General features: G+C 42.4%; 1 protein-coding gene across 3 annotated transcripts in view; it reads left to right on the top strand.

The window, feature by feature from the left end:
- The window catches only part of ARSB (arylsulfatase B), a 167685-nt gene that overhangs the window by 66709 nt on the left and 86458 nt on the right, over positions 1 to 14518 (top strand). The window lies entirely within an intron of this gene.

Below are 14518 nucleotides of genomic sequence, written 5' to 3'. Positions count from 1 at the left end.
TCTCGAAATCAGTAGCTGAGCCATGAGCTCATGCATGACCTGAGTCGAAGTCTGACGTTTAACCGACCGAGCCACCCAGGCATCCCTCAAATGATCATTTAAATGTGGTTCTTTTACCAGGCTCCTCTTCTCGTACCATGCTGTCTTGATTACCATAGCTTTACATAGTAAGTCTTGAAGTTGGCTAGTGTAATTCTTTCAACTTTGTTCTTCTATTTGAAACTTGCTTGCAGTCCTAGAATAAACATCACCTGATCATCATCATGGTGGTAGGTGAAGTAATGGTCCCCTTTCTTCCTCCGAAGATATACACATTGTAGAGCCGTGAACCAATGAATGTGTTTTGGACAAAGGAGAATTAAGGTTGCAGACTGAATTAAGATTTCCAGTTAGCTGACCTTAAAATGGAGAGATTATCTTATGGACCTAATGTGATCACTGAGATTTTTAAATGTAGAAGAGAGGGGCGCCTGGGTAGCTCAGTCAGTTAAGCATTTGACTTTTGATTTCGGCTGAAGTCATGATCTCGTGGTTCGTGGGATCAAGCCCCGCATCGGACTCTGCTGACAGTGCAGAGCCTGCATGGGATTTTCTCTCTTTCTCTCTCCCTTTGGCCCTCTCCCCGCCTCCTCTCTCTCTCGCTAAATAAATAAACATTTTTTGAAAATAAATAAATGTGGAAGAGAGAAACAAAGAGGAGGACAAAATAATACAATGAGAGAAAGACTCAACCAGCTATTACTGGATTTGAAGGTGGAGGAAGAAGGTCTTGAGCCCAGGAATTCCAGTGGCTTCCAGAAACTGGAAAAAGCAAAGAAACAGGTTCTTCCCTAGAGCCTCTGAAATTGAATGCAAGCCTCCCAACACTTTGGTTTTTTTCCCAATGAGACTTGCATCAGACTTTTAACCTATAGAACAAAAAGATGGTAAATCTGTGGTGTTTAAGCTCTTAAGTTTGTGGTAATTTTTCATAGCATTGATAGAAAACCAACACAATGATGTATTATAATTTTTGTATATAACTGGATTTGATTTACTAAAATTTTGTTAAGGATTTTTGCACCTCTGTCCACTGTAGTTTTCTTTCTTTTCTTCTTCTTTCTCTTCTTCTTCTTCTTCTATTTCTTCTTCTTCTTCTCCTTTTTCTCCGTCTTCTCTTTCTCCTTCTCCTTCTCCTTCTTTTTCATAATGTCTTTGGGTTTGGAATCAGAGTAATGCTGCATTCAATGAGGGATGCATTCTGGAAGAGTTTATGTAGAACTAGTAATATTTCTCCCTAAGTGTTTGATAGAATTTACCAGTGAAGCCACTGAAGCCCAGAATTTTCTTTATGGGAAGTTTTTTAACTACAAATCTCAATTTCCTTAATAGATACAGAGCTACTTAGGTTGTCTGTTTTTGAGTATACTTTAGATTTTTGAGAACTTAATTGGTAAAAAAAAATGGTTGAAACTTGGTTGATTTCCTTTTTCAAAGAAAGAGGCCTTCTTTCACCACCTTTTTGAATATTTATAGTGCAATTTAATATATTTTAGATCTAAAATATTTATTTTGAGGTTTTATTGTGAGATTGCATAAACAAAAGTACAAATATACTGTGTATTGGTAGTGAGACATAGTAAGTCTGTGAGTCCTTCTTCACCAGGAAATCTGATTCCCATTTAGCTTCCCATGCACTTAAGCCACTCACCTGGGGCACGAACATGCCAGCGTCTGTGATACGTAAGTTTATATTGTAAATCAGTTGACGTTCTGATGTATATATCATCTGTAATAGTTTTGCTCCTGAGAGGTGGAGCCTCTCTCCGTGTGCTGGCAGAATTATTTATGAGCTTGCAGGGCTTTAGGCCAGATCCCAAACCATGGTAAATTTACAAAGTAACGAATGTCATCTGACAAGCCTCTTGACAGAGAGGCCACAATTTATCCCTGGCTGTATGTCCCAACTTGCCGTTGTGTAGGACAGTGGTTCCTCCTGGAAACATTTTGGAAATTTGGTGGGGTGCTGCTAGAACTCAGTGGGCAGAGGCCCAGACGCAATGCCCCTAATAACCCCGTGCAGTGAGGAGCTTCCCTGAGTCTTAGATGCTCACGGATATCCGACTGCTTTATTGTCATAAAGATTAAAGAACATGCTTCGGGTTTTCTGAGTTTAGAACCAAGTCTAGTTTTACATATAAACACAAGGCACTTTTTGTGTGGTTTTAGATCCACTTACTATCCCAATTTTTATTTTAGCATTCATACCTACCCTCTTTGATTTTTCTGTGCCTCTAGTATAGAATAGTCTCCTTTAAGCCAAAAGTTATTAATATACAGCACATGGAATTATCTAATCACTTTGCTATATATCTTCTAGGACTGAGCCTGCACATTTTCAGGTGAAATACATGCTAATATATTATCAATTACCTATTCTCCTTTATATTACATTTAGAGTTGTTTTACAAAGTAGGTGGTTAAGTATAATATTGTGTTTGAATCCCATTACAGTACAGTATAGGGAGAACTATAAAATTTTAACTATAAAAAGGGGGTTTGGGGCTTGAAAGGCTTGAGAACCATGATATAGAAGCAAGCTTTCTTTTCTCCCCTATTTCAAAACTTCCCCAGTTATTATAGTTGCTATTCGATTAAAAGGTAAAATCTGTCAATGAGTCCACAGATGGGTCATGTGTTACCACATCCACAAGAAACACAAAACAACTACAACAATAAAAATGGATTCACCTTCTCTTTCACCTGCAGAATAACCTAATATGACTATTTTATCCACCAAACACAGTGCACCCAGCCATAATGCTCACACGTGTGTGCAGCGATCACAGACTTCTGTCCACAAACTTTGACGTGCAAGAAGTGTCACTTGCTTCATCTTTCCCTGCAGAAGTGAACGTAACACTGCTCGCTGGGGTTGCAGTCCTGCTGGGTGGAGGAAACCTGGGGTCAGTCAGTTCAGATCATCTCAGTTCAAGGTCCTTTTGTCTCATCCCTGGCTCCCCTCCAGGGAACCAGTACATTGCAGCCGAGGAGATTGTCTGGTCCACGGTCACTTTCTACAGAAACCCCCTTCATACGGGGCCTTTTCATGCCGTCCATCCATCTAGATCGTGCTGCAACCCCCTGGCCGGCAGAGACTCAGACCATCTCTTGCCCCGTCTGTGCTCTTCTCCACAGCAAATGAAAACCGTCCATCACTGGGGCTGTAACCTCTTCTACATTGTGGTGTGAGGGCCTCTGAGCCTACGTTGTTCTCTGTTGCAGCCACACCACGCTGGGCACAGGAAAATGCAAGGAGCCTTGCTGTCCCCTTCTTCTTACCTTATTCTCAGAGTGGTCTCTGCAGAGACCATCTCCAGCAATTTGCACCTTTCTAATTTGCAGATTCTAGCCTGCTCGGAAATTAGGAAGCCAGACACCATTCAGAAAATTAGAATCGTGTCTAAGACTAAATGGGCCCTGCATTAGGGTCTGATTGCAGGGACTTGTTGATGCCTATTATGGTTATTCAGGGGCATGTGTTCTGATTTATTTGATTTTGTTTTTCATCCTGTGTTCATGGCTGTTCAGAAGACCTTGAGTGTCCCAGATATTGGACCCCTTCCTTCTTTCCTTCCTCCCTCCCTTCCTTCCTCCCTCCCTTCCTTCCTTCATTCCTCCCTTCCTCCCTCCCTTACTTCCTCCCTCCCTTCCTTCCTTCCTTCTTTCCTCCCTCCCTCCCTTCCTTCCTCCCTCCCTTCCTTCCTCCCTCCCTTCCTTCCTTCCTTCCTTCCTTCCTTCCTTCCTTCCTCCCTCCCTCCCTTCCTCCCTTCCTCCCTCCCTTCCTCCCTCCCTTCCTTCCTTCCTTCCTTCCTTCCTTCCTTCCTTCCTTCCTTCCTTCTTTCCTTCCTCCCTCCCTTCCTTCCTCCCTCCCTTCCTCCCTCCCTCCCTTCCTTCCTTCCTTCCTGATAATTTTTAAATTTGAGTGTAGTTGGCATGCAGTGTTACATTAGTTTCAGGTGTACAACATAGTTATTCAACATCTCCATATGTTATGCTATACTCACCACTGGTGTAGGTCGCATTTGTCACAAAACATCACTATTACGGTACTGTTGAGTATATTTCCTGCCTTTTATGCCCATGACTTCTTCATTCCATAACTGGAAGCCTATGTCTCCCACTTCCCTTGACTTATTGTACTCATCCTTCCATTCCCAGCCCCGTGATAGCAACCAGTTTCCTCTCTGTATTTATGGGTCTGATGCCACTTTTTGTTTATTTGTTGTTTGTTTTTAGATTGCGCATATGAGTGAAATCACATCGTATTTGTCTTTCTCAGAACTCTCTCTTTCCACATCCCTTTGTCTCCTGGTGAAATGCCTTCATTTAACCTCTTGCTTCTCATTAAGCACAGGGACCTCACTGCTTCCCACACTTCCTCTTCTCCAGCTGGCTTCCCTTCTGAGCACCTGCTTGGAATGTCCAGTGTTACTTGATTTCTCCTCACTCTCACTGTGTACCCCGTCAGAAGGGGTTCTGCCACCTGTATGATCAGGAGGACCCAGAGTCTGAGGACTCACAGTTTGTTTTACTTTGGCTTTGGAACAAGTGTCATCTGCAAATCCAAGGGAATCTTGTTATTGTATCTTTATTAAGTATGCATTCAATATTTGAATTATTTGTTAATTCTTGTAACAGACTTTGTAATATCTAGGTATATTAGGTTATTTTTGTTTCTGCCATTAAATGTTTCACTCTTACCTTGTTCTTCAAAGAGAATTGTGTTGATCAGTGTCCTCATGAGTTGTTTGTCTCTCTTCCGTAAGTGGACACCCATACCTCAGTGAGTTGCTTTAGCACTGAACAAACCTCAGAAAAGAGCGTTGGGCAAACAGAATCACCGGGTCACTCAGTTTGTTTTATTGTGTTTTTTGGGTAACCCTAAAAGCGTATCTCGCTATCTCTGAAGTAGACATCCAATAAAATGTTGCTTCTGCATCAAAGGTAAATTCAGAACATTTAACTTGTATCATATATTTGGAAACATAAAGACAAAGTAAAGTAGTGGATGCTTGCCCAAAAAAGAGTATTTTAGCTTTCTCTGGCATAATTCTCTCTGAAAAATCATTGACCTCAATTCCCATCGTTTCATATCATACGAGGAATTAATGCACTTATTCTTTCACAACTATACTTCTACTTTTTTCTGTCTGTTGCTGTTATTTTCACTTCGCTCTTATTCTCAAACTTGCCAGACTCTGAAGCACTTCTGTGATACTTTTTCATCTATTACTTCTGAATTAGCATTACTGATGGATAAACAGATACCTAGTTTAAAAAAAAAAATCTGCCTTAAAGGAGTTTCAGGTCTGGAAAGGGAGCCGAATAATTTGTGAGTAAACCATGTTTCTCCCTCAAGCTGCCAAATAACTTTAGTTTGCCCTGAAATTCATAACTTCATTAGTTAAAAGTATCAAGCATTCTTTCAAGATCAAACTGAAGGGAAAACAAGGAAGGCTTTAATTTAAAAAAAGGGATAGAACAAACATGTACTTTTGCTGGTCCCCAAATACTGTAGACATTGGGCTCCTGTGCTACTTGATAGGGATCAGGAATATGGAGCCCAAATCCATGCCTCCCGAATGGGAGTAACAACATTCTGTACTTACTTTTAAGGATCACTAAGATCTGTGACTACCTACACTTTCAATTATAGAAAAAGTTCAGATGTTTGCCTACCAATATATAATAAATTAGGACACTGTTTTCCAGTTTCCAGTTCCATTTTCAGCATGTCTTTCTTTCTTTCTTTCTTTCTTTCTTTCTTTCTTTCTTTCTTTCTTTCTTTCTCTTTCTTTCTTCCTTCCTTCCTTCCTTCCTTCCTTCCTTCCTTCCTTCCTTTCTTTCTTTCTTTCTTTCTTTCTTTCTTTCTTTCTTTCTTTCTTTCTTTCTTTCTTTCTTTCGTGAATTGGCTCGAACTCACAACCCCGAGATCAAGAGTTGCATGTTCCACTGACTGATCCAGCCAGGTACCCCCCCCCCCCCCGCCTGCCATTATAACTTTTAGAGACCAAATGTTTCAACTCTTTCAACAGACTTTTGAGTCTTCTCATCCTTAAATTTTAAAGGAGAGATAAAATCCCATTGGTGTCTCATCATTATAAGCCATGACATTAGGCCCATGGAAAGGAAGAAATCTTTTACTATCACCCTGGATCATCTTCCTTTTAATCCTCATTTATTCCTGATTTTGCCTTTCCCTGCATCTCTATCCCTTTATCTTCAGCCCTTTTGGAGGCTGCATCAGTTATTTGGGGTCTGGTTGCCAGGCCCATTCCAGCAGCATCTTCCCAATGCTAGTTCAGCAGCAGCGCTCCCGTTGCTGGTTCTTTCATCCAGATGTAAGTCAGACTGTGTCTGGCTGGGACTGAGCTCACAGCATTGATCTGCCCTGAGTGCTGCAAACCATTTGAAACCCCTACAAATATTCAAGTGAATGACTGAATAGAGCTTCAGTTTCTGACATTTTATTTGAAGCACAGGCTATGGCCATTGTTCCTGTTTCCTTGATAATTGATATGCTTTATTTAGACTCCTAGAAACAGGAAGGTGTCAGCTGGCTCTGTCCCCAAAATAACAGAAAAATCCCTCAAATGCATTGTGTTTTTATGACTCTCAAGAAATTACCTACAGAGAAGAGAATGTAATTGAGAAGGGCTCTGTGCATAAAATCTTTTCTTGTTAATGAAAGCATGGGGTTTTAGAGTGCGCTTGTAATACCTAAATCTAGTATATGTGTAATAAATACCTAGATAGGAGGCTTTTCTGCTAGTTGATGCTGCTGCTGGTTGTGATTACCATCAGTGAAGATGGTTAATATTTATTGAGCACTACTTTTGTGCCAGCCTCTATATTAAGATAGGCATTATTGTTATCCTCACTTTACGAATGAGGAAATTAGACGGCGAGCAATCTCTCCAAACTTACAGCACTTAACTCCAATTCTTTGAATCCATTTCAGTGAACTTAGAAATGTGGCAGTGGGGATGATAGAGAAAAACGCTGACAGTCGGAAGCCAGCTAGACACGTTTTTGTTTATATCTAGTCATCATTCAGCTCAAGTTTTCCTTACGTTCTGGCAACAGAGTGTCCTTAAGAGTATAGTTAACTTAATCTTTAATTAAGGAGAAGCCTTGATGCAGAGCACACCACGATCCAATGTGTAACTGAGTAAGGCCCTGGAGCCTCCTTTTCTCAGTTCCTGGGCTCCCCCTCTCTGATGCTGCTCAGCCCTGTCCTGTCATTCTGGTTTCAGCTCTTCTGAGAGGCCCATGAATGAAGAGATCGTATCTCTTTTTCTACTCACTCCATGAGATAGCAAGCCTTGTCTGTCTTCCTGGCTCCCATTTCCCCAAAGCTGGAATGGTCCTTGATACATGGTGAGCACTCCCAAAAGATTTGTTAAGGGGGTAAGCGAGGACTCTCTTCCTGGCCAGGACCGCGCTCCCTCAAATGCTTTCAAACAATCCCCTTTGACTTCAGTGTGGCTGATCAGGGGCCACATCGGACAAACAATTCCAGTATCGTGAGTTTGATTTGCTTAAATTCTCACAGGGACCAGGAGGCACCCCCACCCCCAAATATCCTATTAAATAAGCAGCATCTTTGTACACAACGGTTTCTTAAAAGTCAAGATCATGGAATGGCTAGATGACGGCTCAGAAAACACTATCCAATAAGCAAAGTAAACTTTTAGTGCCTTCAGTCTCAATATTTAGTGGCCCTTTCTCCATTTGTTTATTTGTTCCTTACTCTGCACCCCACCCCCATTCTTGAGCCCTTCTCTTCAGTGGGTCCTATGCTAGGTCCTGGGAATGCAAAGATGAATGAGACATTGTCCTTGTCCTTGGGAGGCAGAGTTCTGGAAGATGAACCCATGAACAACTAATTAACAATATATAGTGAACAACTAACTAACAAGATATAGAGATAAGTGTGATAGGAAAGGTGTGTATAAAGTGCAGATGTACAGAGACACTGTCTAGGCAGGGGGGTGGTGGGGAGCAGTATATGAAAAGTTAACAGAAGATGTGACATTTATCCTGAGAATTAAAATTTAAGTCAGGCAGGAAAGAAGAGGGAGAGTATTTTAGGGAGAGGAACCAACATGTACAAAGGCAAAATGAGCACGAAAGGGCATGACATACCCTAACAACAGGGCAAAGTTAGTTCTCTGTGAATGAAGCACAGGGCACTTTTTCTTTTTTGTAAGATTTTATTTTATTTTTTTAAAGTTTATTTATTTATTTTGTGAGAGAGTCTGTGTGTGAGTGAGCAGGGGAGGCGCAGAGAGAGAAGGAGAGAAAGAGAATCCCAAGTAGGCTCTGTACTGTAACTGCAGAGCCCATCGTGGGGCTTGAATCCATGAACCATGAGATCATGACCTGAGCCAAAGCCAAGAATTGGACGCTTAACTGACTGAGCCACCAAGGCTCCCTGAGATTTTATTTTTAAATAATTTCTATACCCAGTGTGGGACTTGAACCTATAGCCTGGAGATCAAGAACCGCATGCTCCACTGACTGAGCCAGCCACGTGCCCCAGCACAGGGCAGTTTTTATGGGAAGGGCAGGATTTGATGCCCAATAAGTAGATTGGGGCCAGGTGGAAAGGATTCTATATGTGGGCTGAAGTTTGAACTTTTTCCTGATTAGAAACCAATTAGAGGTCTTTAAACATGAACATGGCTTGATTGGTTTGGGGTTTCACAGTGATACCTCTGACAACAAAGTGAAACAATCTGTAAGTCACCCCCATTCCAGGTGGGAGGAGTGCCAGACCTGAGGCTCTGGGATAGATGGGGGTGAATGGATTTGAAATCTATTTGAAAGATCGACTTGGCAGAAGAGAATGCACATTCAATCAGAAATTGATGTACAGGGCTGCCTGGGTGACTCGGTTGAGTGTCCAACTTATGCTCAGGTCATGATCTCGTGGTTGGTGAGTTTGAGCCCCACATGGGGCTTGCTGCTCTCTGCCTGTTAGCACAGAGCCTGCTTCAAATCCTCTGTCCCCCTCTCTCTCTGCCCCTCCTCCACTTACGCTCTTTCTGGAAGACTAAATAAAAAACATGAAAAAAAAAGAAAGAAATTGAATGTAGAACAAGAGGGACAGAGAAGAACATTAAATTGTAAATTCAGTGTCAGATAGGTATTTTCTCCAAGATCTTTTCATAGGAGAAAATTGAGTTTCCTTGATCCTCTAGATGACTTCAAAGACATATATTAACCCTCCAATTTGCATTTTAGTTAAAAAGTTTTGAAAAAAAAAATAGGCTAAAAAAAATCAACCATCAGCAAGCAGTCCTCTTTTTCAGAAAAGGAGGTGTCTTGGTATTTCTTGGTATTTGAAGGCATGTTGTCTACTCATTTGTCACAGTTATATTGCTGGCCCTGTTCAGAGGAAAGTCCAGGCCCTTTGAGGCTGTTGGAGCTTTTCTTGCTTTTTCTTTTAGGATCCCTGAGTCAGAGTGAGGAGGATGTCTTGGGTAAGTCCAGGTTGGGGGGCAGTGAGATGGAAATATACCGATATTCAGGGCAGCTTTCCACAGCCAAGCCACAGCATTATACTGTTTGGGAGTCGTCCTAAAAACTAATGTTGTTGTCATGGTTCCATCTTAACTTTTATCAGCTGGGTAAGGATGAGGCTTCATGGTCATATACTTAACGCTTTGGCTCAGATCTTTGGCTAACCGATGTTTTTCCATGACCTTTTGACAGTTATTTTTGTTCAGTAAGGAATAATAAAGTGAAATTTACCATCTGTATATGACGACATTTATTTTTGACATTTCTTTTCTAGACAGCAAAGTGTTTATAATTAGGTTTTCCCTCTGCCAAAAACATTGCGGAAAAACTATTTCCCTGAAAAAAAAAATTCAGAGCTTCCTTTACTAGTTGGAATCATCTTATATTGATTTGGAAGATTTTTTGTAAGTCAGGAAATGAAACAAAATTTTCTCTTGAAAATTCTTAGCAAGAACGAAAGGTAACTTCTGCCCAAAAGAAAATTAGGACAGAAAGTGAAAAGAACCATGTTTGAAATGGTGATGGTGGGGCACCTGGGTGGCTCAGTTGGTTAAACATGCAACTTCGACTCAGGTCATGATCTCACGGCTTATGGGATCGAGCCCCGCATGGGGCTCTGTGCTGACAGCTTAGAGCCTGGAGCCTGCTTTGGATTCTGTGTCTCCCTCTCTCTCTGCCCTCCCCTGCTCACTCCCTCTCTTTCTCTCTCTTTCTCTCTTTCAAAAATAAAAAGAAAGGAAAAAGAAAATAAATGGTGATGGTTCCATTGTCTTTTTCAGTTTTAATTTGTCAGATTTAAGTGAGCAATATTGGAAACCTTATTTCAAATGAGCTTATCATATTCTTTTTTTTTTTTTAAGGCTCATTTTCCATTTATTTATTTTTTTTAAATATAATTTATTGTCAAATTGGTTTCCATACAACACCCAGTGCTCATCCCAACAAGTGCCCTCCTCAGTGCCCATCACCCACTTTCCCTGTCCCCCACCTCCGAGCTTATTGTATTCTTGCTGCAACTGTGATCAGTTTTTTTTTTTTTTAAGTTTATTCATTCATTTTGAGAGAGAGAGCACATGTGAGCAGGGGAGGGACAGAGAGAGAGGGAGAGAGAGAATCCCAAGCAGTGTCCACCCTCAGTGTGGAGCCTGACGAGGGGCTTGATCTCATCACCACGAGATCATGGCCTGAGCTGATACCAAGAATCGAATGCTTAACTGACCGAGCCACCCAGGCGCCCCTGTGATCAGGTTTTATGTCCAACTTCTTGAAATACCCAGGAGACTGTGCTAGAACTGATGCACAACGCTATTTCTGAAGAGCCCAACTGTGGATTCTACCCCTTAGCGGATAAGTGGCAGCCTTCAGGCAGGTGTCACCTGCAGAGATGCAGACCCCTGGCAAAGCCAAATCGCCCTCTTTATGCTGCCACTTGTGCTGTTGGCTCGGTGATAGGGGAGTCCGAGAGACATTGCAGTGTGCCAGTTGACAGTGCTTTCTCTCTAGAGTGCTCTTGAAAACATGACTGATAGCAGATGATAGAATCCCTTACCGTTGCCGATGGGAAGAACGGCCCAGTGAGCAGTGGCAAAAACAGTCCTACTCACTGCATCAGCACCCTCCCCTGCTAAGATGTAGAAACCCCTTCCAGCTCCCACAGTAGCCACAGTGGCCAAATTCTCTTTTACAGCACAGAGTATTTTCCTTTTGGAGTCAGACCTGCTCCTAGCGTCAGTCAGATGGCAGCCCCAGCACCCCTCCTCCTCATCTCCACGTGCATTTCCTCCACCATCATCATCCAGTATTTTTGTATTGAGCACTGACAAGTGTGTGGAACTGGAAGAGATTATATGATCTCTCAAAGGAGTGAATCTATTTAAAATACAGACAACAGGCATCTGCTACAAGCCCTGAGCCAGTATCGTTTATGGCAGTCTAGACAACAGAGGGAAATAATAGTGCCAGCTCAGCCATTCTTGACCTCAGGGCACAGAGTGTAAACGTTTCTTTCCGGTGTATTTTTGTATAACATGAACAGTGCCTCCTTTTAAGTTTTGAAACGTTGGTTTTGGGTGACATACTCTGTGAGGTATAAGCAATACAGAGGCATTCCCTCTGTCAAAAGATGGCGACTTCTTGCTGGGAATATACAGGTTTGCTCACGGAAAATAGAAAGCGTATTGAATAAACTGGCTTGGGTGACTGTTTGGGCCTTGACTTTTTGTCAAGAAGAGATGTAAGGTTTTAGGAAAGGTTCTTTTAAGTCTGTGATAGCAAACGATAAGACTAATTGTCACCCACCCATGTGCTGCAGAATTGTTATCTTCATGTAGTCTAGCTCCAGACTCTTCTCCCTCCCTTCGCAAAGCACACAGAAGATCCGGGGACCTAGTGTGTTAAGGATGAGCAGAAGCATCCTTAGAGGCAGAACCTTGAATTTCTTACCAGCAACAAAGGTTCCTCTAAAGGGAACTATAACCGCCTTGAGATACCATCACCTTCTGCTATATCAAGAGGAAGAGTATACACTTTGCTGAGATTTACTCTGCTTGTGGTTCTCCTAGGGAAGTCAAGCTTTATGTGGCCCGTAGGCATAAAACTCAATCTAGCCCAGGGACGTCAGGAACATGGCGCTCTGAGGGCAGAAGGCACCTGGGGAGTCACGCAGACCTTGTTTGAAGCCTAGCTTTGCCACTTTTTAGCTATTTGGACTTGTCAAACTCCTTTTTTTTTTTTTTTAAACAACAAAATGGATAATACTAGACTGAGTTGTTATAAATTATACTAGCTACCATTTATTGAACACTTAGGTTGTGCCAGGTACTCAGCCAAGCAGTGATCGTAAGTGGTGTCATTTAATTTTCATCATAGTACCTGAGGTAGGAATCATTGGTTCTACATTACATATAAAGAAACCGAGGTAGGTATTGCCCTGAGTCACACAGCTACTGAACGGTTAGCATGAGGCTTCGATTCCAGGCCGATCAGACTTTAGATTCTTTGAGAGATAACGTAAAATTAAAGTGGTGCCTGTTGCATAGGAGGTGCTTAACAAATGTTAGTTCTTTTTCCTTCCGTGTGTTTCCTGTGGCTTTGATCTTGATTTCTGCGTTAGATTTTTACATCACAGAGCGGGTCTGTCACACTGCCCTCCTGTGGCTCCTTTGGATAACAGTGGTTTTCTAAAAAAAGATTTAATCGAAGTGTAATATGTATGCAAATAAGGGCTATTTCAAATGTGTCTCTAGAGTCACCTAAATGTATGGATACTTTTGGAAGTACTGATGATTCTCCAACCTTACTATAAAAGCAATATCTCTCCTCTTCCCTACGGTCCAACTTAATTTCTAACTGAGCTGCAACCAGCTGGTAAGATACTTAATTTCAGTCACTCTCATAACTTCTCCTCTGGCTTCAACTTCAGTTGTTTTGGAAGAATACCCCTCTTCCCTGGACACAGTGCATGACGAAGCTTCGTCTTGCCATCCTGTCAAGAAAGGAAGAACTTTACTTGCAATTATTTTTTCCACCCAACTGCTCTGTTTACAGAGACGTTGAGCCCACTGGAGAAATTTTCAACTTTCACACTTAAAAAAGAGTTCATATCACTAGGGAGTAGAAGTTTAATTCAGTTACCAGTGTAAATGTTAGAAAGTTTTTCCAGGTGAGTAAAATGAAAAGGTCTTCTGTCCCCACTCAGTAGGACTAAGTGAAATTTCACTCAGAAGTTTCTTTTTTAAATTTTATTTTATTTTAGAGAGAGAGAGACAGTGGGGGAGCTGGGCAGAGGGAGAAAGAATCTTTTTTTTTTTTTTTTTTTTTTTTTTTTTAATTTTTTTTTTCAACGTTTTTTATTTATTTTTGGGACAGAGAGAGACAGAGCATGAACGGGGGAGGGGCAGAGAGAGAGGGAGACACAGAATCGGAAACAGGCTCCAGGCTCCGAGCCATCAGCCCAGAGCCTGACACGGGGCTGGAACTCACGGACCGCGAGATCGTGACCTGGCTGAAGTCGGACGCTTAACCGACTGCGCCACCCAGGCGCCCCGCGGGAGAAAGAATCTTAAGAAGGCTCCACACTCAGCAAGGAGCCCAATGAGAGGCTCAGTCCCACAACCCTAGGGTCATGACCTGAGCTGAAATCCAGAGTCAGACACTAAATCGACTGAGCCACACAGGTGCCCTAAGGTTTCTTTCCGTGTACCGGGGGGAGCTCAGCTTACCTGGATTCATTCTCCTATGTGACACAAAATTGCCTGGATGCAATTGCAACCTCATCATTGATTATTAGTACAGGGCTCTGTCCCAAGCAGGTATCTTCAGGGGGCTTCCTTGTTTTTCAGTGACCTTATCCAAGGGGATTTGAAGGTCTCATGTCAGAGTTGTGCCACACTGCCCTCTGGTTATGTCTGTGTAATGGAGGGAGTGTTGAGTGGAAAAAAGAGTGTTGAGTACCTCTTGGTACTGGAAGAGGTAAGGAGGAGGTATCTTTTTAGTTCTTAAGCACCATTTAAAAGCAACCTAGAAGTCTTCTGTTCTTGAGGTGCCTGGGTGGCTCAGTCGGTTGGGTGTCTGACTTCAGCTCAGGTCGTGATCTCACGGTGCCCCGTGTTGGGCTCTGTGCTGACAGCTCAGAGCCTGGAGCCTGCTTCGGATTCTGTGTCTCCCCCTCTCTCTGCCCCTCCCCCGCTTGCACTCTGTCTCTCTCTCAAAGATAAATAAACATGCACTCTTATGTGGATCCTGAGAAACTTAACAGAAGACCGTGGGGGAGGGGAAGGAAAAAAAAAGAGAGGGAGGGAGCCAAAACTTAAGAGACTCTTAAAAACTGAGAACAAACTGAGGGTTGATGGGGGGTGGGAGGGAGGGGCAGGTGGGTGATGGGTATTGAGGAGGGCACCTGTTGGAATGAGTACTGGGTGTTGTATGGAAACCAATTTGACAATAAATT

This window comes from Panthera tigris, chromosome A1 (genome assembly GCF_018350195.1).
Source record: "Panthera tigris isolate Pti1 chromosome A1, P.tigris_Pti1_mat1.1, whole genome shotgun sequence".
Classification (NCBI taxonomy): domain Eukaryota; kingdom Metazoa; phylum Chordata; class Mammalia; order Carnivora; family Felidae; genus Panthera; species Panthera tigris.
Note: the sequence above shows the minus strand (reverse complement) of the source record. Positions and strands in the feature narration are given on the sequence as shown.